This window comes from Dreissena polymorpha, chromosome 12, assembly GCF_020536995.1.
Source record: "Dreissena polymorpha isolate Duluth1 chromosome 12, UMN_Dpol_1.0, whole genome shotgun sequence".
Lineage (NCBI taxonomy): Eukaryota > Metazoa > Mollusca > Bivalvia > Myida > Dreissenidae > Dreissena > Dreissena polymorpha.
The window spans coordinates 67,456,714-67,483,806 of record NC_068366.1 but is presented as its reverse complement, the minus strand read 5'-3'; the positions used below and the strand labels follow the sequence as shown (position 1 = coordinate 67,483,806).

The following is a 27,093-nucleotide window of genomic DNA, read 5'->3' as shown; positions in this document are numbered from 1 at the left end:
GACTGACAACCTTTTGGGTAGTAAAGTAGTAATACAAGGCAATATGGCGACCGTTAGCCACGAGGCCTATCTTACGGAGGAATCCGAGAAAGCCGATGTGTCACGATTGTAAAATGAGGAGCTCTTCACCAGGTGAACGCCAGGTATTCAAATAAGAAAATGGTGATTCCCGCCGTATTGAGCATTGCTCTTTAGTAGCTTAAAACTTGAAACTTGTTTATTTGCTTAATACCAATTACTCTGAACATGCATATGCAATGGCGTTTTACCATAAGCTGAAAATGAAACAAGTTAAATAATATAAAAATAATAAACCAATGATAAACCTGGTAAAAGAGATAAAATCGGGGTTAGTTAAAACATTGAACCATATACGGCATTTCAATGAATTTTTTTTTAAATCCGCTCACGATTCTTTGACCCAATGACTTTTAACTATACAACTATACATAATTCTCAGCGTCATGACTACATAACGCCTCACAAAGTAAGTACCCAAAGTGTTATAAACCCAGCTGAGAACCACTTGATGAGGACCAGTAAGCTAAAAGCCCGACTGGTGATTACTGCGACTGGTATACTACTGAGTAAGACGTTGTAAAATAGTATAATGATTACCAGTTCAAAATATATAAATGGGCATATTCCTAGATAAGTGCATAACAATCACCGAAAAGGTAAGTTTTTAAATTCTTCTTAAAAAAATCTAAGGTCCATGATCCTGAAGCAAGAAATTCCAAAGTCTTGGCCCAGCGGTACTGAAGCTCCTGTCGCTGAATGTCTTTCGCTTATTAAACGGAACGTAATATGGGGCCTTGTTTGAGCCGCATGACCGCAGACCTTGTCTGTTTGGAATATGTTTCGTGAGAGCTCAGCCGGGAACGCATCATTTGAGCACTTATTTGAGTAGCTTAATTCATAGCTGTGCACAGGGTAATTGACAGGTTTTCAAATTAAATGAAAAGCTCTTCACCAGGTCTTCGCCAGGTATTATAATAAGAAAATAGTGAATACCGCCGTACTGAGCAGTGCTTTAAAGTAGCGTAACGCATAACTGTCCACTGGGTGTTCGACATGTTTTAAAATTAAAAATGAAGAGCTTTTCACCGGATCTTCGCCAGGTATTCGAATAAGAAAATGTTGTTTGCGGCCTTATTAGGCCGGACTTTCAAGCATCATAATGCATTGCTTTGCACTTAGTGTTCGATACGTTTTCAAATTACAATGAAGAACTGTTAACCAGGTGTTCACCAGGTATTCAAATACAAAATGGTGATTATCGCTGTATTGAGACGTTCTTTCAAGTAGCGTAACGTATAGCTATGCACTTGGTGTTCGATAGAGTTTTAAATTAAAATGAAGAACTCTTCACCAGGTGTTCGCCAGGTATTCTAATAAGAAAATGGCGATTACCGCCGTTATGAGCAGTGCTTTGAAGTAGCTTAATGCATAGCTGTGCACTGGGTGTTCGCCAGGATTTGAAATTAAAATGGAGAGCTGTTCTACAGGTTTTCGCCAGATATTCAAATAAGAAAATGGTGATTACCACCGTATTGAGCAGTGCTTTTAAGTAGCGGAACTTAAGTAGCTGTGCACTGGGTAATTGACAGCATTTAAAATTAAAATGAAAAGCTCTTCTCCAAGTCTTCGCCAGGTATTCGACTAATGAAATGTTTTGTTTTTGCGGCCGTATAAAGCCGGACTGTTAAGCATCACAATGCATAGCTATGCAATAGGTGTGCGATATGTTATCAAATTATAATGAAGGGCTGTTCACCAGGTGTTCGCCAGGTATTCAAATAAGAAAATGGTGATTACCGCCGTATTGAGCTTGGCTTTAATAATGCATAGCTGTGTACTGTGTGTTCGATAGGGTTTCAATTTACAATGAACAGCTCTTCACCAGATCTTCGCCAGGTATTCGAATTGTTTAATGGTTTTTGCGGCCGTAAAAAGCCGGGCTTTCAAGCATCACAATGCATATCTATGCGCCAGGTGTTCGATATGTTTTCAAATTAAAATGAGGAGCTTTTCGCTAGGTGTTTGCCATGTATTATAAGAAGAAAATGGTAATTATGACGGTTAACAGTTTACGTTTATGACCCCAAAAAGATGCCTATAGTTTTTGATTGTGCTGTCGATTTCAACATCTGCCAACACATGTGTGTCGATTTCAGGTCTGTGTTATTAATGGAAAGATAAAAAACGTTTTCTACAAATGTGTAGCTCAGGAAGAGGATTTTTAGCGCACAGTCTTTAAGGTCAAGGTGACACTTAGCCTTTCAAGGTCAAATTTCGAGCTTTTGCACTGATTGGCGTAACCAGTCAATATCTATTATTTTAAAATCGATTTTAAAATTATGTGGCACAAATGTATATCACCTGATGACAAAGTGACGGGCTTAAGACCAAGGTTCTTATCTCAAAGGTCAAAGTAATAATTAGCCTTTCAATGGAATATTCTAAGGTTGCGCAGTTAAAGGCATGACCGTTCCATATTTTTGTCATTGATGCATGGATTTTTAAATATTTTGGCACAAATGTAAAGAACAATATGACAAAGTGTTGGGCGCAAGACCAAGTCCATCAATCAAAGGTCAAGGTCACAATAATACTTTTAACTCATATTGCATGATTGTGCCTTTATAGGCATTTTGCATTTATATGCATGCCTGGTTCACATTTTTGTTATTATTAATGGATTTATTTTAAAACTGGCTCTACGTTAAAGGTTACACTTAGCATTTCAAGCTAATATTTAAAAACATTTTTAACATGCATGTCCGGTCCATATCTTTGTCACTAATGTTTTCTTAATAAAGAGGGTACAAATATAAAAAAGCACAAGAAGTGTCGCGCCTAAGATCTAGGTCCCTAGCTCAAAGTCAAGGTCACACTTGGACTTTCAAGGTAATTGTAAAGGACTGTGCATCGATAAACGTGTCCGATCGATAATGGATGGATTAAAACTTACTTGGAATAAAGGTATCACTGTAAATAAAAAAAATGCGAAAAACGCAGGTCCCTAGCTCAAGCGTCAAGGTCACATTTAGAATTTCAACCTCATATATCATGATTGGGAAGTTATCGTTATTTATGATCCACGACGTTGTCATTAATAAATTGATGTTAAAATAACTTGACAAAAGTTGTGTACAACAGTAAGACAGTCAGTGTCGCACGCATTATTTTCCATGATCACGAGTGAATTAAAAACGATAATCCACCGAATCCAACAAATTTTCTTTTTATTTAATGTACTTTTCACAGTTTATATACATTGTTCAAGAGTTTTATTAAAGAATTTTGCTGGGATAATGACGTCATTTCGTCAAAAAAATGTCGTCATTTCACAGAAACAATAAAAATTATCAATAATTCTCACTGATAATTTTCACTGTTTGAAACAGTGAAATTATCAGTTTTTATTCATTGATATTTCTCTATAATCCACCGGAAAGCATTAAAAAAATTAGAAATAACTTAGCACAGATGTGAAGTACAGTAGATCTAAGAAAGTGTCGACCGCACAACCCAGGTCTCTATCTCAAATGTCAAAACACCATCGGCGGCATGTTTCATCCACTGTAGAAAGTTTTTGTTGTATGTAAATATTGCGAACACACTGTACATACAGGTATGCTTTAGTATATGAGACTTGTTATTTGAAGACTAAATAATCTTCTTTGAACATGCGGAAAGCTAATGAATAAGTGTTCATTGTAATTGGAAAACCTAGTCAATACTTAATGCATATTCGAATGTATATTTAGTTAGTACAAGTCATGGTTATAATCAAGTGGTAAAAGCTTTTGTATTTTAACATCACGTACACATGTCCAAAACGTAATACTTATGTTTGTACTTTGGTTGAAATGTCGGCAACAGCACCTAGAAATTTGGTTTGTACTTCAAAAACTCACCTTATCGTAAGGTAGAGTCTACAACTGTTTTCTGTATTCTTAAGCAACCAAGCGATGCTCGAATGGATGCAGTGTAGTTATACATGTACTTTTGATTTCTTTAAACTCTTATGATAATCGGGTGTCAAGAAACATGTTTGTGTCAGAACATGTAGTTAAAACCTGACGCTTATCTGTACAAAGTAATTTAAAGACCAAATGTTTAGTTTTGCTGTTGTATCTGTTAAGTTATTAGTTTTAATTAAAATATGAAGGTTGGGATTAATGTTTATTTTAGTTTTACATGTGGATTTTTCTATCAATTGCTTTGTTTATTTCATTTAATTAACCACCTTTTACTTTGATGCCCTGAGAGTATTGTTCAAGTAATTCTGAAATATTTTTTACAAACGTAATTCGTAGTGTTTTATTATTTTGCGCATAAACATTCACTAATGAATATGCATTGCTTTTTCAATATTCATACAGTTGTACCTGCCTATTATCATCGTGTGAATAGTTCATGACATCGACATTCAATTGTTGTTTATCCAAAATAGACACTCCTTTTCTGTAACTATTCTCAAATGAGTTAAATATATGCCAATTTGAAAAATCTTCATTGAGTAAACCATTTAAATAATCAGAAAAATGGGTCTCTGGAAAAAAGGGATATATGCTTTTTGATTTAATAAATACTTATTTACCCTTGCTCGTTTGAACGGGTGCCTTAAACCATGAACATTAAAGGAACAATATGCAAAACATCGCCTATATTTAAAATTACAATATAAAAAAAAGAAATTCGATCACGAATGTGTTGTTTTGGTTTTCAACAAAAAGTATTTTACCAAGCGCGATCCATAAAACATGGCAAGACACCGTGTTAAGCCTAGCGTTGCTATTTGGTCATTCTTGCTTATTTTATACAGGCTATACGGTAATAGCTCTTGTAAAATCATACAACTTACTTTCCTATTTATGAGTGCCCATCAATACGCAATACGTCTATCGATCTACTGCAGGTAAAAATACCATTGAAAACAATAAACGATCGGGCGGTCATCTTGACACACATATAGGTTGAAACTCGATAAGCTGAATGAGTGTTAGTAGTAACACGACAATTTCGATGCGCTAAATGTTCAATATCATCAATTATATTATAAAAAATTGAATGTTTTGTGAGCATGGGGTTTTGATCAACTTTGCTTTGAAGTTAAAATACTGTTTACAAAACAATTTAGGATCACCAAAATTGCTCAGTATACAAAATCTTTCTCCAGTTTCACTATTTTTCATTTTATTGTTTATTCGAAGTTTCTCGCTTTTAAATGTCGCTTATACGTCATCCTACTACACAGAGATCACATCTGTACCTTATAAGATTAAATCAAGAATCGCATGATTAACTGTGGTTACTATGGCAACCGAAAGGAAAAACATCTTCGGAAATCACACGGCATAGAGCTTAGATATTTGGCACTAAACTTCGTCTGGTGAACCTCTACAATAATTGTTCCAATTATGCCCCGGGGGTCAAAATTGCCCCATCAAGAGCGAAATGTGTTTTCCTTTTTTTATGTTAATAGTGAAAACTTGATAAAATATTTTCCTCAACGTTTTATTTTGGCATAAAACGTCATGTAGTGGACCTCTACCATTATTGTCTCAATTTTGCGGCATTCACCATTTGTGTTTTTGAATACCTGGCGAAGACCTGGTGAACAGATGTTCATTATTATTTGAAAACGTATCGAACTCCCAGTGCATAGCTATGCATTATGATGCTTGAAAGTCCGGCTTTTTACGGCCACAAACACCATTTCATTATTCGAACACCTGGCGAAGATCTCGTGAAGAGCTCTTTAGTTTAATCTTAAACCCTGTCGAACACCCAGTACACAGCTATGCGTTACGCTTCTTTAAAGCAATACTCAGTATGGCGGTTATCACCAATTTCTTATTTGAATACAAGGCGAAAGCCTTGCGAAGAGCTCTTCATTTTAATTTTAAACCCTATCGAACACCCATTGAACATCTATGCTTTAAGCTACTTAAAACACTGCTCAATATGGCGCTCATCACCATTTCCTTACTTGAATACCTGGTGAACAGCTGTTCATTTTAATTCTAAACCCTATCAAAACCCAATGCACAGTTATGCGTTACGCTACTAAAAAGCACTGCTCAATACGGCGGTAATCACCTTTTTTGAATACTTGGTGAACACCTGGTTAACAGCTCTTCATCGTAATTTGAAACGTATCGAACACCTGGAGCATAGTTACGCATTATTCTACTTGAAAGCACTGCTCAATATGGCGGCAATCACCATTTTCTTATTTGAATACCTGGTGAACAGCTCTTCATTGCAATTTGAAACCCTATCGAACACCCAGTTAACAGCTATGCATTATTTTACTTGAAAGCACTGCTCATTACGGTGGAGATCACCATTTTCGTTTTTGAATTCCTGGCGAATACCTGATGAACAGCTCTTCATTGTAATTTGAAAACTTATAGAATACCTGGCGCATAGCTATGCATTATGATGCTTGAAAGTCCGGCTTTTTACGGCCGCAAACACCATTTAATTATTTGATTACCTGGTGAAGATCTAGTGAAGAGCTTTTAATTGTAATTTGAAACCCTGTCGAACACCCATTGTAGAGCTATGCAATACGCTACTTGAAAGCCAAGTTCAATACGGCGGCAATCATCATTTTCTTATTTGAAATCCTGGCGAATACCTGGTAAATAACTCTTCATTGTAATTTGAAAACGTATCGAACACCTGGTGCATAGCTATGCATTGTGATGCTTCAAAGCCCTGCTTATTACGGCCACAAACACCATTAAACTATTCGACCTCCTGGCGAAGATCTGGTAAAGAGCTGTTAATTGTTATTTTGAAACCTATCGAACAGCCAGTGCACAGCTATGCGTTACGCTACTTGAAAGAACTGCTAAATGCGGCGGTAATTACCTTGTTTACTTGAATACCTGGTGAACACCTGGTTAACAGCTCTTCATTGTAATTTCAAAACGTATCGAACACCGGGTGCATAGCTATGCATTATGATGATAGAAAGTCCATCTTTATACGGCCGCAATCAACATTGCATTATTCGAATACCTGGCGAACACCTGGTGAAGAGCTCTTCGTTTTAATTTTAAACCCTGTCGAGCACCCAACGCACAGCTATGGATTACGCTACTTAAAAGCACTGCTCATTACGGCGGTAATCGCCATTTTCTTATTAGAATACCTGGAGAACACCTGGTGAACAGCAGCTCTTTATTGTAATTTGAAAACGTATCGAACACCTAGTGTATAGCTATACATTGTGATGCTTAAAAGTCCGGCTGTATACGGCCAAAACAACATTTCATTATTCGAATATATGGCGAAGATCTGGTGAAGAGCTCTTCATTTTAATTTCAAAACCTGTTGAACACCCAGTTCACAGCTATGCATTAAGCTACTTAAAGGCACTGCTCAATACGGCGGAAATCAATCACCATTTTCTTATTGAATACCTGGCGAAAACCTATTGAGCAGCTCTCAATGGTAATTTAAAAACATATCGAACACCTTGTGTATAGCTATACATGTTGATGCTTAAAAGTCCGCCTAAATACGGCCGCAAACAACATAACATTATTCGAATACCTGTCGAAGATCTGGTGAAGAGCTCTTCATTTTAATTTCAAAATCTGCTAAACACACAGTGCACAGCTATGCATTAAGCTACATAAAAGCACTGCTCAATAGGGCGGAAAGCACCGTTTTCTTTTTTGAATACCTGATGAACACCTTGTAAAGAGTTGTTAATTTTAATTTTAAAACTTATCGAGCACCCAGTGCACAGCTATGCGTTACGCTACTTGAAAACACCGCTCAATACGGCGGAAATCACCATTTTCTTATTTGAATACCTGGCGAACACCTGGTGAACAGCTCTTCATTTTAATTTGAAAACGTATCAAACACCTAATGCATAGCTATAGATTTTGATGCTTAAAAGTCCGGTTTTATACGGCCGAAAACAACATTTCATTATTCGAATACCTGGCGAAGATCTGGTGAAGATCTTTTCTTTTTATCTTCATGGTAATTTAAAACCCTATCGAACACCCAGTGCACAGCTATGCGTTACGCTACTTGAGAAAACGGCTCAATAAGGCGGTAATCACCAATTTTTATTTGAATACCTGTTGAACATCTGGTTAACAGCTATTCATTGTAATTGTAAAACGTATTGAACATCTAGTGCATAGCTTTGCATTATGATGTTTGACAGCAAAGCTCAAGTTGGCGACATACACTTATTTTAATTTGAATACCTGACGAAAACCTGGTGAACAGCTGTTTATGTTGATTTGAAACCTGCCGAAGACCTTATGCATTGCTATTCTTTATGTCATTAAAAGCTGTTGAAGACCTGGAGCAAAGCAATGATTTGCTTTTTAATATATGACGAGCACCAAAGGAATTGCTATGCATTTCTATTTTAAACAGCTGATGAAGAGCTAACATATAACAGCCAGCTTCGCATTCCTATATATTTTATTGGTATCAGCAGCCGCTTATATTTTGTTAAAATGTGTTGTGCTGCTGTTGAATTTGTTGAAGTGTATGTGTCTGTTCTTCTTTCTGTTGTCCGTTCATCTGCTCGTCTGTATTGTGGAAGCTCTTGTTTATGTTGTTGATTGAAGTTTTAGGATCAAGTTTCATCCGATAACTAATTACAAGGCCGCAAACAGGGGCTTCAAAATCAACTTTTTACCATGTACGAAAGTGGCTGGGTACGAATGAAACGTTATGATAGCCTGCTTTTGGAATGATATTTGTACACGCAAAACATAGCGCAACCCGTCAAACCATGAATAAATACCATGTATCCAAGTGGTTTTCGCGCAATAATTCACAGCGTGACCCTACAAGCGATTCCAGCTTAAAAGTAACCCAAAATATAATATGCCTACCGCAATTGTCCTTCCTGAGTAACAAAGAACAAAAGTATGAGAAAAGGTCATGGCCACACAGCTTCGCATTTGAAAATGGCATATTCTAAAGATTTCATGCAATTTGGATGTACAATAAGACCTATTTCCCTCAAATTTGAAATTGAAACCACCCTTTCCCAATATTTAACTTTTTTTACCGTGGCCAATTCGAATATTCTGCTTCTTACCGTGTACTGCTACATAAAATTCCGGAAGCCAATAGCAAAATGAATTGAAATGTAGAACTAACAAATAGAATTCTTTAACTGCGGCATAGGACTCAAGCCAGGCTGCTCAACATCACCTACAAGTATTTAGTATAAAAAAATGCAAGACTCATGAAAGATATATGTTTTGCAAAGACGTATTTACATTTGGGGACTGGGATATTGGTGTAAATTAACAAAGATATATAAAAGATATATCTTTTCAACTTATATTAATGAATATTCTTTACATCTACACTTTTCGGACATTAACTCAGACGGAACTAGCCATGCTCGCCTCGAAGTGACGCTTCAACATGTTAAAATACCAGCAATATCTCGACGTTTTCAGTCATCGGGATGCCTTTTTATACGCCGTTGAACACGGGGCATAATATAGTTTCACCCTTAGCGGGCGGGCGGGCGGGCGGACGGGCGGGCGGGTGGACGGGCGGGCGTACGGGTGGGCGTACGGGCGGGCGGACGGGCGGACGGGCGGGCGGCAGCGTCCACAATGCCCGCTCTCTAATTCAAATAGTTTTCATCCGATCTTCACCAAACTTGGTCAGGAGTTGTATCTAGACAATATATAGGTCAAGTTAAAATATGGGTCATGCCGGGTCAAAAACTAGGTCACAGGGCCACTTGCATTTGAAAGATTTAGCATGTAGTCTGCTCTCTAATTGAAGTAGTTATCATCCAATCTTTACCAATCTTGGTCAGAATATATATCTATACAATATCAATAGGTCAAGGTCGAATATGGTTTATGCCTGGTCAGAAACAAGGACATGGGGTCACTTAGTGCATTTCAAGGATTTAGCATGTTGTCCTTTCTCTAATTGAAGTAGTTTTCATGCGATCTTCACCAAATTAAGGCAGAAATTGTGTCTTAATAATATCTAGGTTAAGATCAAAAATGGATCATACCGGGTCAAAAACTATGTCACTGGGTCACTTAGTGCATTTCAAGGATTTAGCATGGTGTCCGCTCTCTTCACAAAACTTGGTCAGAATTTGTATCTAGATAATAGCTAGGTCAAACTCGATTATGGGTCATGCCGGTTCAAAAATAAGGTCACGGGGTTACTTAGTGCATTTTAAGGATTTAGCACGGTGGCCGCTCTCTAATTGAAGTAATTTTCTTCCGATCTTCACCAAATTTTGTCAGAAGTTGTGTCTAAATGATATCTAGGTCAAGTTCAAATACGGATCATTCCGGGTCAAAAACTAGGTAACGAGGTCACTTAGTGCATTTCAAGCATTTAGCATGGTGTCCGCTCTCTAATTGAAGTAGTTTCCATCCGATCTTTACCAAATGTGGGCAGAAGTTGTGTCCTGATGATATATCGGTCAAGTTCAAATATGGGTCATGAAAAAGTTATCAAATTTTCCAAAACCTTCAAACGGGCGTATTTTGTGACAGTTTGACACTCTTGTTGATTGTTGATGTCATGGTCCAGAAAATTTAATCTTACGGAGCAAAAAAAAGAGATTCACGGAACACTGAGATAAAATGAAACATACAAATGTTATTATTGCAGTATCTTGCTGATGGAGAGTAGTTCCCGCACGTTCTTACCAAACGATTAACACTCAAATCAAAATTTTTTTAAGACAGAGCATCATATATGTTAAAAAAATCTTAAATCAATAGTTTCGAATATTTGCCATAAAACCTTATCAGACTATTATGCAATGTCTGACTACCTAGTCACAAATTTACGACAAAGAAAAGACGCAAAACTGAAAATATATACTGCTTTTTTTGTAAAATATAGTGCGCATTTTATTTGAAAACGAACATCATGTTTTCTCGAGATGATTGTAAGAACTGTATAAAATGTATGAATCAAAGTTTAGTGACAATGCTTTTGCATTTAAACATTACAGATAATGAGCCCTTAAATTCGAGATGCTATTGAACGACAGTCTCTGTATTTGTCTGTCACCCCACGAGCAAAGCTAATTCAACTGGGAGGCCCTGAAATTAGGCCTTATTGCAGGCCAACATATCAGGACCAGAACCCTTTGTGTTTGACTGCCCAGTAATTGACGATTTTGGGCCAGTATAATATTCAGGTTAACAGAACCTGTAGTAAGTAATGGTTTTGAAACATTCGCGGAGATTGAAACGGACATGTTTGTATAAAGAAATGATTTAGAATTGTACACTTAACCAGGTTAAGAAATTGTTATCTAATATAAATAAATTAAAGAGCTGTACTTACATGGTCACGTAGTCATTGACACATAATAAACATGCACAACTCCATTACTGTTTTATAGTGATTTATTTCTTTTGATTTATTTCTTACATAACGTTTTCCAATGTTCGTAAAATATTCTGACTAACAAGCTAAATGCGGCGGCCTATCGACCCAATGACTATAACTAATTGCGTGACCGCAATGTCCGGCCGTTTGCGTAGTACTGTCTAGTTACCTTAGACACAATACAGATATAAACAATGAAATAGTCGATTAAACGTGTGCAAATTCTGACGGACCTTGTAAAATTACGTGTCTTACAATTGCAACGTAAATATGACGAATATATAACGAATACATATGGAATTGACCAATGTTTTGACGCTGATAAGATGCCTTAATAAACAAGGACTGATCAAGTATAATAAACAGCCGAAGTGCCAGACACTTATTGAAATTGTATACCCAAGGCAATAACATGATGGTCTAGGTGTGACTGCCTTTTGAAGATTGTATGAAATTTGGGTTATTGCGTTAATAATAGTTCGATGATTATATTTATTATATAATGATGCCCCAGATATTCGTTACGCTACAATACATACTCAAATTAATTATATCGTTTGGACTGTTATCTTATCTTAAATGCAATACGGTGTTAAAGATGCATTCAATGCTAAGAAACATTATATCGATCAATAAATAATCGGTTGACCAAATTAAAATATTACGTTTGGTTACAGTGTCCGTAAATTAGTTATTTTAATCACATACATGATCATCCTCAAAACTGAAATCACATTCTACAGTTAGTGTTTCATAATAATCACTGTTGCGAAAATCATTACGTTTCTTTTTTTATTTCAGGCGCTATTGGGTACGAACCTGAAGGTAAGTACCGTTGATCACTGGAAAATCCAAAGGAATCTGTAATTGCACCTATACAAATGAATTCATGATGTATGAACCAACATTACAACGTTAATGTTTAAAGCCAATTTTCATTATTAGAAATAAAGATATCTATATCATTTCGCAAGAGATTTTTAAATGATATTACATGTGAATGTTTTGAATTATTCCGGCATTTTAATCTCATGTATGTACTGTCATTCTTTTTCACCCTTAACCAATACGTTTACTATTTACGGAGTGCATCACATGTATACATTGTCCAGGAGCACATTTCATATAGTACCACAAATTGACACAAATCTAAAACATGGACATCGCGTAGAAAATACAATACAAATGTAACACTGAAGTGGATATTGTTAAATAAAACATGCTACTAACGGTTCATTATACAAGTATTTTTTTGTCAATGCAGACTGATTTGGAAAGAAATCAACGTAATGAATAAAATATAGGAATATATATAAACTGTACAAAATACCGTTAGTTTTCTTCATTTTTGGCGCTGTCTGAAGTGTACATGGGGCAAATGCGGGTCCCATATCAGCCATAAATTATACATCTTTAGTGTTATTTGAAATTGAGAGAAAACACAACAACTTGTAAAAACTGAGTTCTCACAAACGAGTATTCTTACTGGCATACAAAATAAAAACATTTAAATTCAGTTTTCCAAACAATGTTGTAATATGGGCTCCGTGTCGATAGTATACGTGCCCACATTGTGCCCATATGCGCATGATTTCAAACATGAAATATATTCCGCTGTTAAGTTCCCATTTAATATATTGAATACATCGCCATGTTCAGATAGTTTACGGGTGTCAAACTTAATTCACGATTTACACTTTCAGGTATGCCATTTCTAAGCTGCGTTAGTACGATCATTTGTGCTGTGCATAAGTTATAATGTCAAAAAAAGTTGTTTCACCATCTGCTTTGAACCCTAAAAATAAGTATTTCGTAAAATAAAGTTAACACCTAAACAATCAGTGTTCCTTATAGCAATAGCCACAATTTCAACGCTAGATGTGGTATGATTACATAGATTTTTTGTAGATACAAAATGCTCGTTTTTATTTATTTGTGACACAATTAATTCAATTTTAATTTCCCGCGAATATATATATTCATACGACACACGAACACAAAAATGGTACCATGTTAGTATTCATGTGTCGTATGAATAGATATCGTTGCGGGAAATTAAAATGGAATGAAATATGCAAAACAATAATAAAAACGAGCATTTTGTATCTACAAACATATATTGTACCAGACCACATTTGGCGTTGAAATTTCGGCAATTGCCATAAGGAACACTGATTTTTAATTGTTTAACTTTATTTTACGAAATATTGTACGAAATTTTCGTTGATTTTAAGTAGTAATGGGGCTTTAAATAACATCCTTTGTTTCTTAAAAAAGTGTACTCCATTTCTGATTTTTTGATGCGGATCTTTATTAACTGCTTTTAAAGGTTATATATTTTTATAAAGTGTATCAAAATGTCATTCTATAAAAAGTTGTGTGCAGAGATTATATTAAGATTGAATAATGCGTCAAAACTGCGAGTCTACTAAATTCATCTAAATAGATATGAAATTCTTAAGAACACAACCCTCACTTTTCTTATTTTAGAGTTATTGCCCTTTGCTATTTTGTATCTTGTAACTTTTCCGGGCTATAAATCTGAAATTATATCTGTAAAAAAACATTTAGTGTACCTAGCAATTCCTCCTTTTGTCACAATACTTTCAATGTGATTAATTCAAACGATACTACATGTATGTTATTGTCTGCTGCAAACCCGTCACAGGCAAACGTGAGTTAAAACTAAATTTAAAACGACAACCTTTACTTACACCTTTCCTTTTAAGTTCTGTATCCATCAATTATTACATTTTATTTTTCAGGGAATATCAATTCAACGAATAGGCCTGAAAATTGATGTTTCGAGCAGCAGATTTATAAAAGAAGATCATTTATTGCATTGGCCTATTGACTTTTTCACATGTTCGCTATGCGTTAATTATGACATAAATACACGCGTGTTTTACCATCTACTTATTAAGCATAAGAGTTATATTATTTCCTAAACTATGTTTGTCTTAGCAAGAGCCGGTTATTGGGCGTATCTTAAATTGTACACCTATCTGTCGTATTATCCGATTAGAAGATGATAACCCGAGCATACATTTTACGTACGACGCTTTCGTGTGCCACAATCAAGACGATCCGGAGGACAAACGGTTCGTACAAGACCTTATTGAGGAGCTAGAAGGTAGAAGAGGACTTCGACTCTACGTCCCAGGTCGCGATGATCTATCGGATGCATCCCAACACATCAGCAATGCTGGCGAAATTGAGGAAAGGTGGGTACATATCAAAGATTGTAGTCCTTTCAGATATATGCATGGCTATACTCCACTCAATCATATGTGTCAGAATAAAGATCTTATACAGATCTGCACATCAGTTCGATATATAACCATTACGTCCAGCCTATATATTCCCACTGCTATGAAATTTCAAAGGCGTATGTGTGCTTTGCCATAATAGAGTATTCAATTGTGAACGAAAGTAAATAATTACTTGAATAAAAACCACCATTGACTCATGAATACTAAGTCAAACACAATTTCAAGTACCTCGGTTTCAAATAAATACAATAATTAGTTACTCATTTGAACATTTTAATTATGAATAACCAGATATATGCGAATGATCACGTAAAACCCCACATTAAAATCCACTATTCAGTACGATAAGGATAAGAATATGTGAACGACTGAAATATTGTTTTCTAAAGGTGACACCCTATAAATGAACATCGATCGCTTTTCTATTCCATATTTGAAGTGAATTGACAGTCCGTTTAAAAGTGTATATTGTAGCCATATAGAAACATCAAATTATTCAATGGCGGGCGTTGCAAATCGTTCGGAATGAAAGAATTAAACACCTTTAAATATAGGGTGAATATCGCACACTTGAACCGTAAAACGAATGGAAAAATACAGATGTGTCCGGTAGCAGATACGTGTGCAGCTAGTATGGCACTCGCAGATGTGACCTCTAGTAAGCCATGCGAATGCTCTTACGTGTGCATTAATTAGGTGATTTGCAATCATTTCAATGTTACAGAAGATATATATTTTGTTAAAATTTACTTCGTCACAATTTCTTCAAATTGACTTTGGTAAAAAAACTTAAGCAAGTAATCGATTTGACCTTTTTAGAAGTATAATAGATATTTTGATTGTTATGTGAACAATGAGAATCGCATAATAATTGTAAAAATAAATATTTGAAGTGTTTTATCTTCTACTTCTATTGTTTTTCGAATGAAAATTCGGTTTGTTATGTTTTAACCGATTCATGAGTCATTCATATGAATATTTTTGAAATGGGGATATAGACTTTTGAGTTGCAAAAAGAAGAGAAATCACGTTTTTCTTGGTTTGACGCATCTTCATCTATCTCTTTCGTTATGTTTCTCATTTTTTTCTTTTTCAGTTGCCGAAGAGTGATAATAGTCATTTCAAGGTCATTTCTTCAAAGCAGATTTTTCGGATTCCAAGAACGATTTTCACAAGCATTAACGACAGGTGAAAACGTTGCTAGACGCATTGTGATATTGATAGACAAATGTTAAAAATTTCATTTACGGAGTTTACGCATTTCTTAACCAAAGCGGTATTATGTTTACAAGTAGCATGTTTTCCCTGCACAATCTTCATCATACTATATCGACTACTTAATGATTGAAGATAAGTTTAGGCCTATATTGGTCACTAAAATAGTTTTTGTAATATATATTTTAGTGTTGTAGTTATTTTATAATGTTCTATATAAATTATATGGTAATCCATCTTTTGTTAACTTCATTGTTTAAACTTCATGTATGCGCAGCATTCGCAGAAAACGGAATGAACGTTTGTTTAAAATAGCGTAATCACCTATGTCTTTTATACCAGTTTTGTCGTAGATCGGCTATGAATATACTTCAATCTTTTTGTTTGCAACTGCTTATGGTTTTATTTGCAAAACCTTTTTTTTTCAGACGACAGGCGTGAACGATGGATTGCAGTTTGCCGAGAAAGATGTGCCGACGTCCCTGATACACTTAATGATTGTAATACTCTCGACTTTAACGACATGAATGACATCCACTGGGTCCTCTTAACGTCATCCATCAATGCACCGATCACACGAACAACGCATATAAGAAGTTTCTCTCGCAGGGGAGTTCTAACTTTTCCGTATCCAGCCGGACCAAATGAAAACACAGCTCCAAAAGAGGTAACGCCTTCCCAAAATGTTCAGCCTCTTGCAGAAAACACAGCTACAAAAGAGGTAATGCCTCCCCAAAATGTTCAGCCTCATGCAGAAAGCACAGCCCAAAAAGAGGTAACGCCTCCCCAAATTGTTCAGTCTCATGCAGAAAACACTGTTCCAAAAGAGTTAACGCCTCCCCCAAAATCTTCTGCCTCATGCAGAAAACACAGCTCCAAAAGAGGTAACGCCTCCCCAAAATGTTCAGCCTCATGCAGAAAACACAGCTCCAAAAGAGGTAACGCCTCCCCAAAATGTTAAGCCTCATGCAGAAAATACCGGGACGCAACGTCAAGTCGAAGGAAATGAAAACACAGCACCCAGATATGTAACGCCTTCTCAAAATGTTCAGCCTTCTGCAGTCCATATTAGTTCACGCGCTTCAATTCCACAAGAACATTCGACGTATCAATGGCCAGCCGACGCAAATGAAAACACCGAGGTACCGACTTCTCGAAATGTTCAGCCTCCTGCCGATCCTAATGGATCCGTTTCCAACTCCTCTACATAATCCCAAGATTCAATGGCCAGCCGGCGCAAATGAAAACACAGCTCCCACAGAGATAACGCCTTCTCAAAATTATTAGACTCCAGCAGATCAGAAATGATCACCGGCTTCAATTTCCGCAGAACATGCAGGGACTCACTTGCAATCCGGCAAAAATGAAATACACAGCTCCAAAAGAGGTAACGGAGATGAAAACACAGCTCCCAAAAGAAGTAATGCCTTCTCGAAATGTTCAGCTTTCTGCAGACCCTATTATATCACGCGCTTCAATTCCACAAGAACATCGTTCGTATCAATGGTAAGCCGACGTAAATAAAAACCGCGAGGCACCGACTGTGTTTTCATCTTTAACAATCCTTGCAATCCGGAAAAATGAAATACACAGCTCTAAAGAGGTAACGCATTCTCGGCCAAAGACCGTAATATATTATCCGCTCCTATTTCACCAGCAAATACCGAATTGATCGGTTTTTAATTCACTTGAAAATCCGAAGACTGAATGGCCAGTCGGCACAAGAAAAAACACAACACTAAAAAGATAAAGCCTTCTCGAAATGTTATGCCTCGTAATGGATAAGCCGCTCCTATATCACAAGAAAATACCAAAAGACCAAGCGACCTACAGAAGCAAACAAACAAACACCCAAAGAGGATGAAAGAAATTAAAATGTTCAGCCTCTTCCTAAATTGATCACCACCTAAAATTCAGCCACAAAATACCAGGACTTACATACAACAAAATCAGGAGAACGAAGACAACAAATTAAAAGGCGTATCACTTACTCAAACGATTCTGGTGCAGAAATGAGAAACTTTACTTAAACAGATTATGGTACAACATGCAAAACCGCATTTATATAATGCGCATCTAAAATACCACACAACAGTTGGAATGTTAAAAGAAGAATGCTGCTGGCGATACGTATCTTTTTTAGAGAGTCTTACATGAGGCTGTAGCAAAATAATAAATTACTAGTAATACAATTCGACAAATAGATCGAAGCATAAAAATGCATAGACAGACTACAATTTTTAATGAATTATCTTAAAAAACTATTCCAAATTGTTTTATTTTGTATTTGATAAAGCAATTATCTCCTCAATTTTCAGCCTATTCATTAAAATGACTAATATTGGATTACTGGTTTGGTACTTATTTCTAAAATTATAAACAGAATCAATTAATATGATAAAATTAACAATATGTGACATGTGTGAATGACCTTCTGAAACGTTACAGACGCTTATATATTCATAGTCAAAATTTTGATAAACGGCAAATTCGCTGTTCGTTCGATTAACACATTAACACCGTTTATACAAGAGCGTACTTAGCTTCGTATCATGTGTCACTCTAAGAAATTGAATAAACAATCGTTTATATTTCTTTATTTAAAAAATAGTTCCCATTTTGCAATTGCCTTAATTGGATTTATTTGCTTTGTCAGTGCGAGTTTTACTAATTTGCAGATTTTAGTTGACTCTGAAATTTATTAAAGTGAATATTCTGACGGTTGACAACGTTTGCTTTCAGATTTCAGCTTTAATTTCCATTCTAGATTTAAGTATTTCAGGAAATCTCTGGTATTTAATCTTTGCAAGTTTTGTAATTGCTCAAACTATAAAATTGCCTTGTTCCATAGTCGTATATTTGTGCTACATGTTTGACTCTTTTAAAATGCCATACTTTGTAGAAAAATAAACCGTGTGAATGTTTTGTAAATGAATTATTCCAAATTATTTCTTTTCCGATTTGTGTGATGTTTTTTGTGCGTTAACCTATTTCCAGACCTTTAATATGTCCGTAAGAAAAAATTGATCGTTTGTTTAACGTGTTTATATTGTATTTATATCGTCAGATTTGATGTCTATATCAATCATTTTTAAACCGCCATTTTTATATTCTTGTAAAATTTGATCACGTTTTATCCTGTCGGGATCGTCATTCCATTAAAATTTGAAAATATGTGTTTTTAAAGTTTTCATTTTGCTATTATCTGGTCTTTCAAAAACTGTAAATGTGTATACTAGTTTTGGTAATGCAAATTCTTGAATTTTATTACATATATTGTTTTCAGCCGTTAGTATTGTTGTATATTGTTTTCCAAGTGTAGTTGCGTCCCAATCAATTTTTTATGTGGACAAATTTTACATTTCTGTTTATAAGTGCAATTAATTTCTCTACAGAGCATTTATTGTTATTCAATTTTAAACCAGATATAGTGGATAATCAGTAGTAATAATTAAAAATTCAAATGACCTTTGACTGGCGCCAAGAAGAAAACAAGCATCAAATGCAAAAAATGTTTGTTTGAGTTCGATGTTGCCTATGTGAATTCTTTCTATATTTGAATTATGTCTTATATAGTAAGCTAGTAATGCAATGCATATGATAAAAAGATAGGGCGATAGGGGACAACCTACCCATACTCCCTTTTGATTTCCAAGAATTCAGAAAAATACCCATTATTAATAACAGAAGATTTTGCATAACTATAAACTGTTTCACTAACTGTATTAGAGGCTGGCTGAAGCCCATGCTATCTTAACACTAACACATAAAATTATTGTCTAAGTTGTAAAAACTGTTAGAAAATCGGAGAAAAATATAAATCCTGTTTCACTTAAATCGTACACTTTATCAATTACTTCATTGAAAAAAAAATTTCTCCAATATATCTCCCTTTTATGAATCCTGTTTGCAGTGTGTAAATAAGATTTTGAAAATAAGATTTAATTCGATTAGCTATAGATTTACTTGCAATTTTATAGTCAACGTTTAACAAAGAGACTGGTCGCCAATTATTGATAGAGAATATCTTTATGTTTTGGGCAAACGTGAAATAAGCCCCTGCAATTGAAGTTCAGTTAAATGTCAGGTTTCAAAAGAATAATGTATCGAGCTGATTAAGTATTGTTTTATGTCAGTTCAAAAGAGTTTATACAATTCTGTTGTTAGTCCATCTGAGCCTGGGCTTTTGTTATTTTTCATGTCTGTTAATGCCTGGAAGCATTCGTTTTCGGATAAAAGGTCTGGGTATTGTTCTCTATCTTCGTAATTTCGCAAGATTTGAGAGAATGGGTCACTGTTTTCTTGATCAGAGTTACGTCTATTTTATAAAGTAAGTCGAAATATTGCTTAACGTGTTCCAAAAATTGTTAATAATCATGTTCTGTTTCATCATTAATTTTAAGCTGTTTAGGTACTTTTTGTTTCGATCTTTTTGATTCTAAATTAGAGACATTTAGTATTTTCTCGTCTCCCTCAACCCACTCTGCTTTTGCCCTGATTAAAATGATTTTGATTTTCTCCTTATTAATAGCATTAAAAATTATCCTTTTCTGTTTGATATGTTTGTAGTAATATTACGTCATTTGGGTTATTTTTTAATTGTTATTCAATATCATGTAATTTTGCTTCTATTTCTGATTCCTTTTTAATACTTAGTTTCTTTGTATACATTAAGTATTTTATGCTCTCATCCATAATCCTATCCTTTATTTATTCCCATAAAATATTAGGTATTGTTTTTTACTAAAATCAATTACCTCTTTTATTGAATTTTTAAAAAAAGATTTATAAACTTGCTCAAATAGAATTTAACTACATAGATTAAAATAACATGGACCCCTTGTCATCGTATCAAAATAATGCTGAGTAAGACAATTGAGTGAACTGATTTGAAGCCATTATTAATAGTGGATTTTCTTGCATAACTAACCAGTGAATAAGCCAAATGAAATAATCGAGTCTGCAAAATATTGGGGGTCTGAATTCAAATGCCGTATATATTATTTTGCATTTGGGTTAAAATTTCTGTAAATATCAACTAAATCGTGTATTTCTTTTATATCATTAATATTATAAGAACACATTGTATTGGTAACATTTCTACCAGTCAATTTGTCTTTTATAAATTTGTGTTACGGTATTGAAGTCACCACCAACTATCGGCAAGAATTCATCTAGGTCAGCAATAGTTTTTTTAAGTATATTAAATCACGCAATGTCGTCATTATTCGGTGCATAAATGTTTATAATAGGTATTGCGTTATTGCGGACCAATAGTTTTAACTCCTGAAGTATTCCCACTATAATTTCATTATGTTCGATAATATGGATTTCACTTTATCTATTAATAAAAAAACCTACTCCTTAACTGTTGGCACTTTGGTACGGAGTCCGGATAGTGCCATCTATAATCTCGCCATTCTTTATCAATGGCGACACACGACAAACGAAGCGATACACGATATTTTGCGCAACACACGAAGCGACACACCGATATTTTTGTGCGATACACGAAGCGACGCGCGAGAATGTACTACGAAATATTGCCCTTGTCTAGGTAGCCCAAAAGGCGATATATCGTGGAAATATCGCGTGTCGCTTCGTGTATCGCGCAAAATAGCGTGTGTCGCATCGTGTATCGCCCAAATAGCTTGTCTCGCGTTCAAAGAGCGACACACGAAACACGAAGCGACACACGATTTTTTGCGCGACACCCGAAGGGACACGTTATTTTATTTTTTAAATATCAATCGCCCCATATTATCCGAATCTCGTGTATCGCGGTCTAATTCAGACCGCGACACACGACACACGAAGCGATAATCGATATTTTGCGCGCTACACGAAGCGACACGCGATGTTTGTACTGTTCTAATATCGCGGTAATAATATCGCCTGTCGGACTCTAGCGTGTTTTGAAACGGTGTTTACAATAATATTTAACAATGATATTATCAAGTTGGGTGTCGAGGGGCAGCCATTATAAAAAGTGATAACGTGTTCACGTTTAGTTTTGCAATTAAGACCCTTAAACATTAAAGGTGCACATATTAGACTTGTCATGTTTTCCTGTGAAAATGATAGGACCTCTTTTTTATTATATTTATCATTGTTTGCGCGATACAATATTCAAATTTTAGTTTAAAATATGCTTTCTTAAATGAAGTAAATGAATGATGTGTAGACCAGTATGCATTTTTGAAAGAAATGTAATAATAAAGTTTTGCTTTATGTATGTAGCAAAAATGGTGAAGTGTCAAGGTATTCGATATGTGCTCAAAATAGCGGTTTAACGTTAAAAAAATTCATATAAGATACATTTTACACATTGTTTAAACAAAACGCCACGTATTTTATCATTACTTTATAATTAAAGGAAAATATCAATTAAACTGTTTTGAGAGGGCGTAGATGCAAGTTCTTGAACAAAAAATAAGCATCATTGTAAAAAAAATTTTATAAAATACAATTTTCTTAGACAGACATACCGTCAAAAACTTTGTAATATGTGTTAATAGTGTTGCTTTGTATTGCATTTCAGTAGCATTGAACAAAATAACTCTCTTTCTACATTAAACAGACAATATATAAGGAGCAAAACACAATAAAGTACATATAGAAACGCATACAAATACAACTTAAAAAAACACATGTTACACATGCATGCACAGACATAAACAGTAGTTGCATGAAAAGAATTAATAAAAGATACACCGCAACAAAGATTTGTATTTTTCTTCTAAAAATAAATTCATTTATATTAACGTTGTTGACTTTATAACTAGATTTGTCAATATACCTTAAAACTCATACCTTATGGTAAAAAGAATCATTAGGGACTGTTATTGTGCGTTTTAATATTCCATATTGCAAAGTAATTTGCACATGCGTAAACGAAATCACACAACAGATATTGCATAAATAATTCTTAATACGTATTGGTATGTACATTGATGAAGGTAAGGGAAATATAATAAATGTTAAAACGTGTTTGAATACTAAAGTGTGTTACCATATTACCCATATTACATACTTTACACACCGACCAGTAGATATGAATATATTATGAGTGCGTAGTGGTTGTTATAATAGCAATAAAGTAAAAACTTTATTTGTATCGATATTGTATGAACAACCTGTGTGTTGATCTAACCTTTCCCACATACTATCATAGTATATGCATATAATAAAACTATATATCTTTTTCACAATCCGCACACTGGTGGGTCAGAAACCTACTGAAAATTATTTATTTACGTGTTGCATGTATAAGCATATTTTTTAACTAAGATTGTTGAAAGATAAGAGTTTGTACTTTGGATATGTATCATTTGATTGTACTCTTTTACAATGGTATATATATTTTGATTTTAAACACATCAATATATGACGAGAAAAATAGTACAAATATACATCAATGAAAGCATATATTGAGCTCCTTTCCCAAACAATTCAATTATTTCGAGCAAACATACTTCATCGTGTGTATTAACGATATCTATATCTATATATAGTATATATATATATATATATTATATATATATATTATATATAACATAAGATTTTTTTTCTTATTAATCTAATCAGTATTTAGAACGCATTTAAACCAAAATTGACATATGCTAAATGCCGACAGAGTAATTAAATAGTGAACAACAAGACCACCTTGCTTGTTTGTATTTTCATATGGAATGAAACAATGCAATGTTCGAACGTTAAATATGTAAGACAAATGAATGGCATCCTTTAACGTCCATCAGCGTACACTGTTTTCTTCGCGCAATATCACAACTACAACGAAAAGTTGCAGATTCTGAAACAGTTTTACTCAAGTTTTGTCAATTAACCAAAACGTGAAAAGCTCCCTTTACATTCAGATACGTAGTTTAGTTACGAAACACTTATCTTATTGCAAGCGTCACAGCTTCGGTTATGCATATGGACATTTTTACAAAAATAACTTGAAACGTATCGTGTTCGCAAAAAAAAGGTTATTTTATTCATTTATTATATTCCGTTATTGGAAATTATGCGTTGTTAAACAAACTCGTAAATAACAACAAAAGAACTATTACTTCCTGAATATTTAACGTTGGTTTCAAATCAAGTATCCGTTACAAATGAAATTGAAATAAAATTGAATGCAAATGACTTTAAAAGAAAAAGGCTTTAAAAGATGAGTAGGGTAATTGTCTTCTCGCACACATAAAGGAAACTTCTTTAACAATATTTTCTTTGACACAATGGCTAATAATTTAATTGCAAATATCTCAATCATTATTTAACAAAAACAAATCACTGTGAATGGTGGAACCATATACCGCCCGATATTTTTGCAAAACTGCACATGTAAATGTTCTCAACCCCGCTGAATAAACTCAAGTGCATAAGAATTCTAACTTAACGAATACTTATATTTTGTAGTCAATTGCACATAATAACGCTCTGTATTATTATGCGTTCTTTTTCAATTCAACATTTGTTTTTTATTACGTGCTTTTCACAAAGCATATTCATGTACACTGATTCATTGTTGTTTGTTTAGATGTTCACCACCCATATGATATATTTATTAATGCTAAATTGACTAAGAAGTATAAGTATTCGTTTATACTGTAAAGACTAGGGCGCAAAACAATGCACTCAATTAGGGGTATCTGTACATAATAAATATTATTAAATTACTTTACATGCTATAAGTTAGTAAATCGATACATTAATCTGGCAAGCAAAAATATACATATACATATCACATACATATAACATAAACACCATGAACATATAGCAACGATCATCATATCATTATCAGTTTTTCCACAGCAATGTTTTTTTAGATATGAAACCAATTTTAAATGAAGTGGCATAAACATTTGTCCTTGTCAGTCCTTTCGTACATGCGCTCGTTCATTTGTGTCGTGCTTAACTTTATAAATATTTCTACTACAGTCATTGATCATTACAAACATATGAACAAGAATGTGAGCACGCTATCTTGGGTAGTTTGGTTCGTTTGATTTCGACATAAGTAGAGTTTGGAGACCAGTGTCGGATGTATTTTGGTTCGTTTAATTTCGACATAAGTAGAGTTTGGAGACAAGTGTCGGATGTATTTTGGTTCGTTTAATTTCGACATAAGTAGAGTTTGGAGACAAGTGTCGATGTATTTTGGTTCGTTTAATTTCGACATAAGTAGAGTTTGGAGACCAGTGTCGTATGTATTTTGGTTCGTTTAATTTCGACATAAGTAGAGTTTGGAGACAAGTGTCGGATGCATTTTGGTTCGTTTAATTTCGACATAAGAGAGTTTGGAGACCAGTGTCGGATGTATTTTGGTTCGTTTAATTTCGACATAAGTAGAGTTTGGAGACAAGTGTCGGATGTATTTTGGTTCGTTTAATTTCGACATAAGTAGAGTTTGGAGACCAGTGTCGGATGTATTTTGGTTCGTTTAATTTCGACATAAGTAGAGTTTGGAGACCAGTGTCGGATGTATTTTGGTTCGTTTAATTTCGACATTAAGTAGAGTTTGGAGACCAGTGTCGGATGTATTTTCCACTATGTTCTTGAAATGAAACGAATGAGATTAAAATTGAACACAAGCAAGAAATTGACACATTTGTGTTATACGATAATCTGGCATGTCAATGACAAATTTAGAATATGACTTATATTTATAGTTTAAAAACAATAGATATTAATGTTCAACAAATACCCGAGACGAAGGATGTATGAAGTCAAATATATTGATCCAATTCTGAATTCAAGTCAACATAGATGTTGTTATCAGGGATTGTTTTTCTTATCAAAATTATAATCCAAGTAGTGTTGGTCGAACAATGTGTTATCAACCTTGCTGATTCCTGATTGTTTTAATTCCATTGTTGACATCCACTTTCTAAGGATGGCTAGACGTGTGTAATTATGTTGAGAAACAAGAGTGCAAAATGTCACAAACTACGCCCGTTTTAAGGTATTGAACACATGATATGTGAGGAGTGTTTGCTTGTGGTAAATTCATCTGCGAATAAAATAATTTTGATAAAATACACTTTTATCATACCACCGCGTTGATTTCTGCCTGATATATTTTGCCTGATATATTTTTATATCATGGCAACAGTAAGTTCATGTCAGTCATGTGTATAGGATGGTCCTATATCTCGGAATCAAAACTACAGAAAACATTTTTTTTTTAAAACAATCAGATTCAACAAAAAATATGTTTAACACAAAATGCAACATACACAGCAAACAAAAATTTTTACAAATATTTAGCGCGCGTGCTCATGACGTCTTTATTAACAAGTCAAACGACAAAATTCATATTTTTCCCCCCAAAACTGCAGCTTTGTAGCGATTTTTTCATTATTTATTTAAAATCGTGGACGTAGTAGTATGATTAACAGAAAAATGTTCCTACCCTGATCTTTTGTAATATATCAGGCTCGGCATGAATTCTAAGCATTGCCTAGTATATTACAAAACGATCAGGCAGTAACCTGTTATTCTCTCTCTATATATATATCTTAGTAATGACGAGCAATAAAATCCAAAACATTATTTATAATTCAATGGCCATTATTCCGAAATACTGCAAGCTATGTGGCTGATTATATTATTGGCTGGTGTATTATGCCCACAAAGATTATCAGCAAATTTCATCGCGATCAGATTTCAACTATTATCTCAAAGTTTCATTATGATCCGATGTCAATTATTTGAGTTAGATTGGGGAAAAGGGTAAATGTTTGCCTTATTTATAATACAAGGGCAATAGTTGATAGATGTGCTTCGGACAAACTGTCTGTTAATCGAACTTTGTCGAGACACGATATCTGATTATAAATAATTAAATAAAAATGCAAAAAAATATGAGTTTTACCTAAAAATTATTCAAGAGACGTTTTCAGAAAAGCTAACAGGCATCTGGCTGGTTTAAAGGGGCCTTTTCACAGATTTTTGCATGTTTTGAAGTTTGTCAATAAATGCTTTACATTGATAATTGTAAACATTGGAAATAAAAAGCTCCAGTAAACAATCGAGAATAAAATTTAAAACATAAAAAGTAACCCTAAACTGGGCTCGAACCACTGACCCTGGAATCCTGAAGTAAAAGTATAAACCATTTAGAACACTCGGCCATCCGCGCTCACGAATGAATTAAGTATTTACTTACTACTATACTGAAACAGAAAGTGCCGCCAAAAAA

The 27,093-nt window shown here is 34.5% G+C and overlaps 2 protein-coding genes and 1 long non-coding RNA gene across 3 annotated transcripts in view; 2 read left to right on the top strand and 1 right to left on the bottom strand.

The window, feature by feature from the left end:
• Positions 1–27,093, bottom strand: part of LOC127854273 (T-complex protein 1 subunit beta-like) — a 461,928-nt gene that overhangs the window by 399,751 nt on the left and 35,084 nt on the right. The gene's annotated exons all lie outside the window — the stretch shown is intronic.
• Positions 1–27,093, top strand: part of LOC127854265 (uncharacterized) — a 463,099-nt gene that overhangs the window by 411,724 nt on the left and 24,282 nt on the right. The gene's annotated exons all lie outside the window — the stretch shown is intronic.
• LOC127854275 (uncharacterized) lies at positions 13,763–17,428 on the top strand. Its single transcript, XR_008037006.1, has 4 exons — positions 13,763–14,621; positions 15,766–15,857; positions 16,313–16,659; positions 16,769–17,428. It is a non-coding gene; the product is annotated as an uncharacterized LOC127854275 (long non-coding RNA).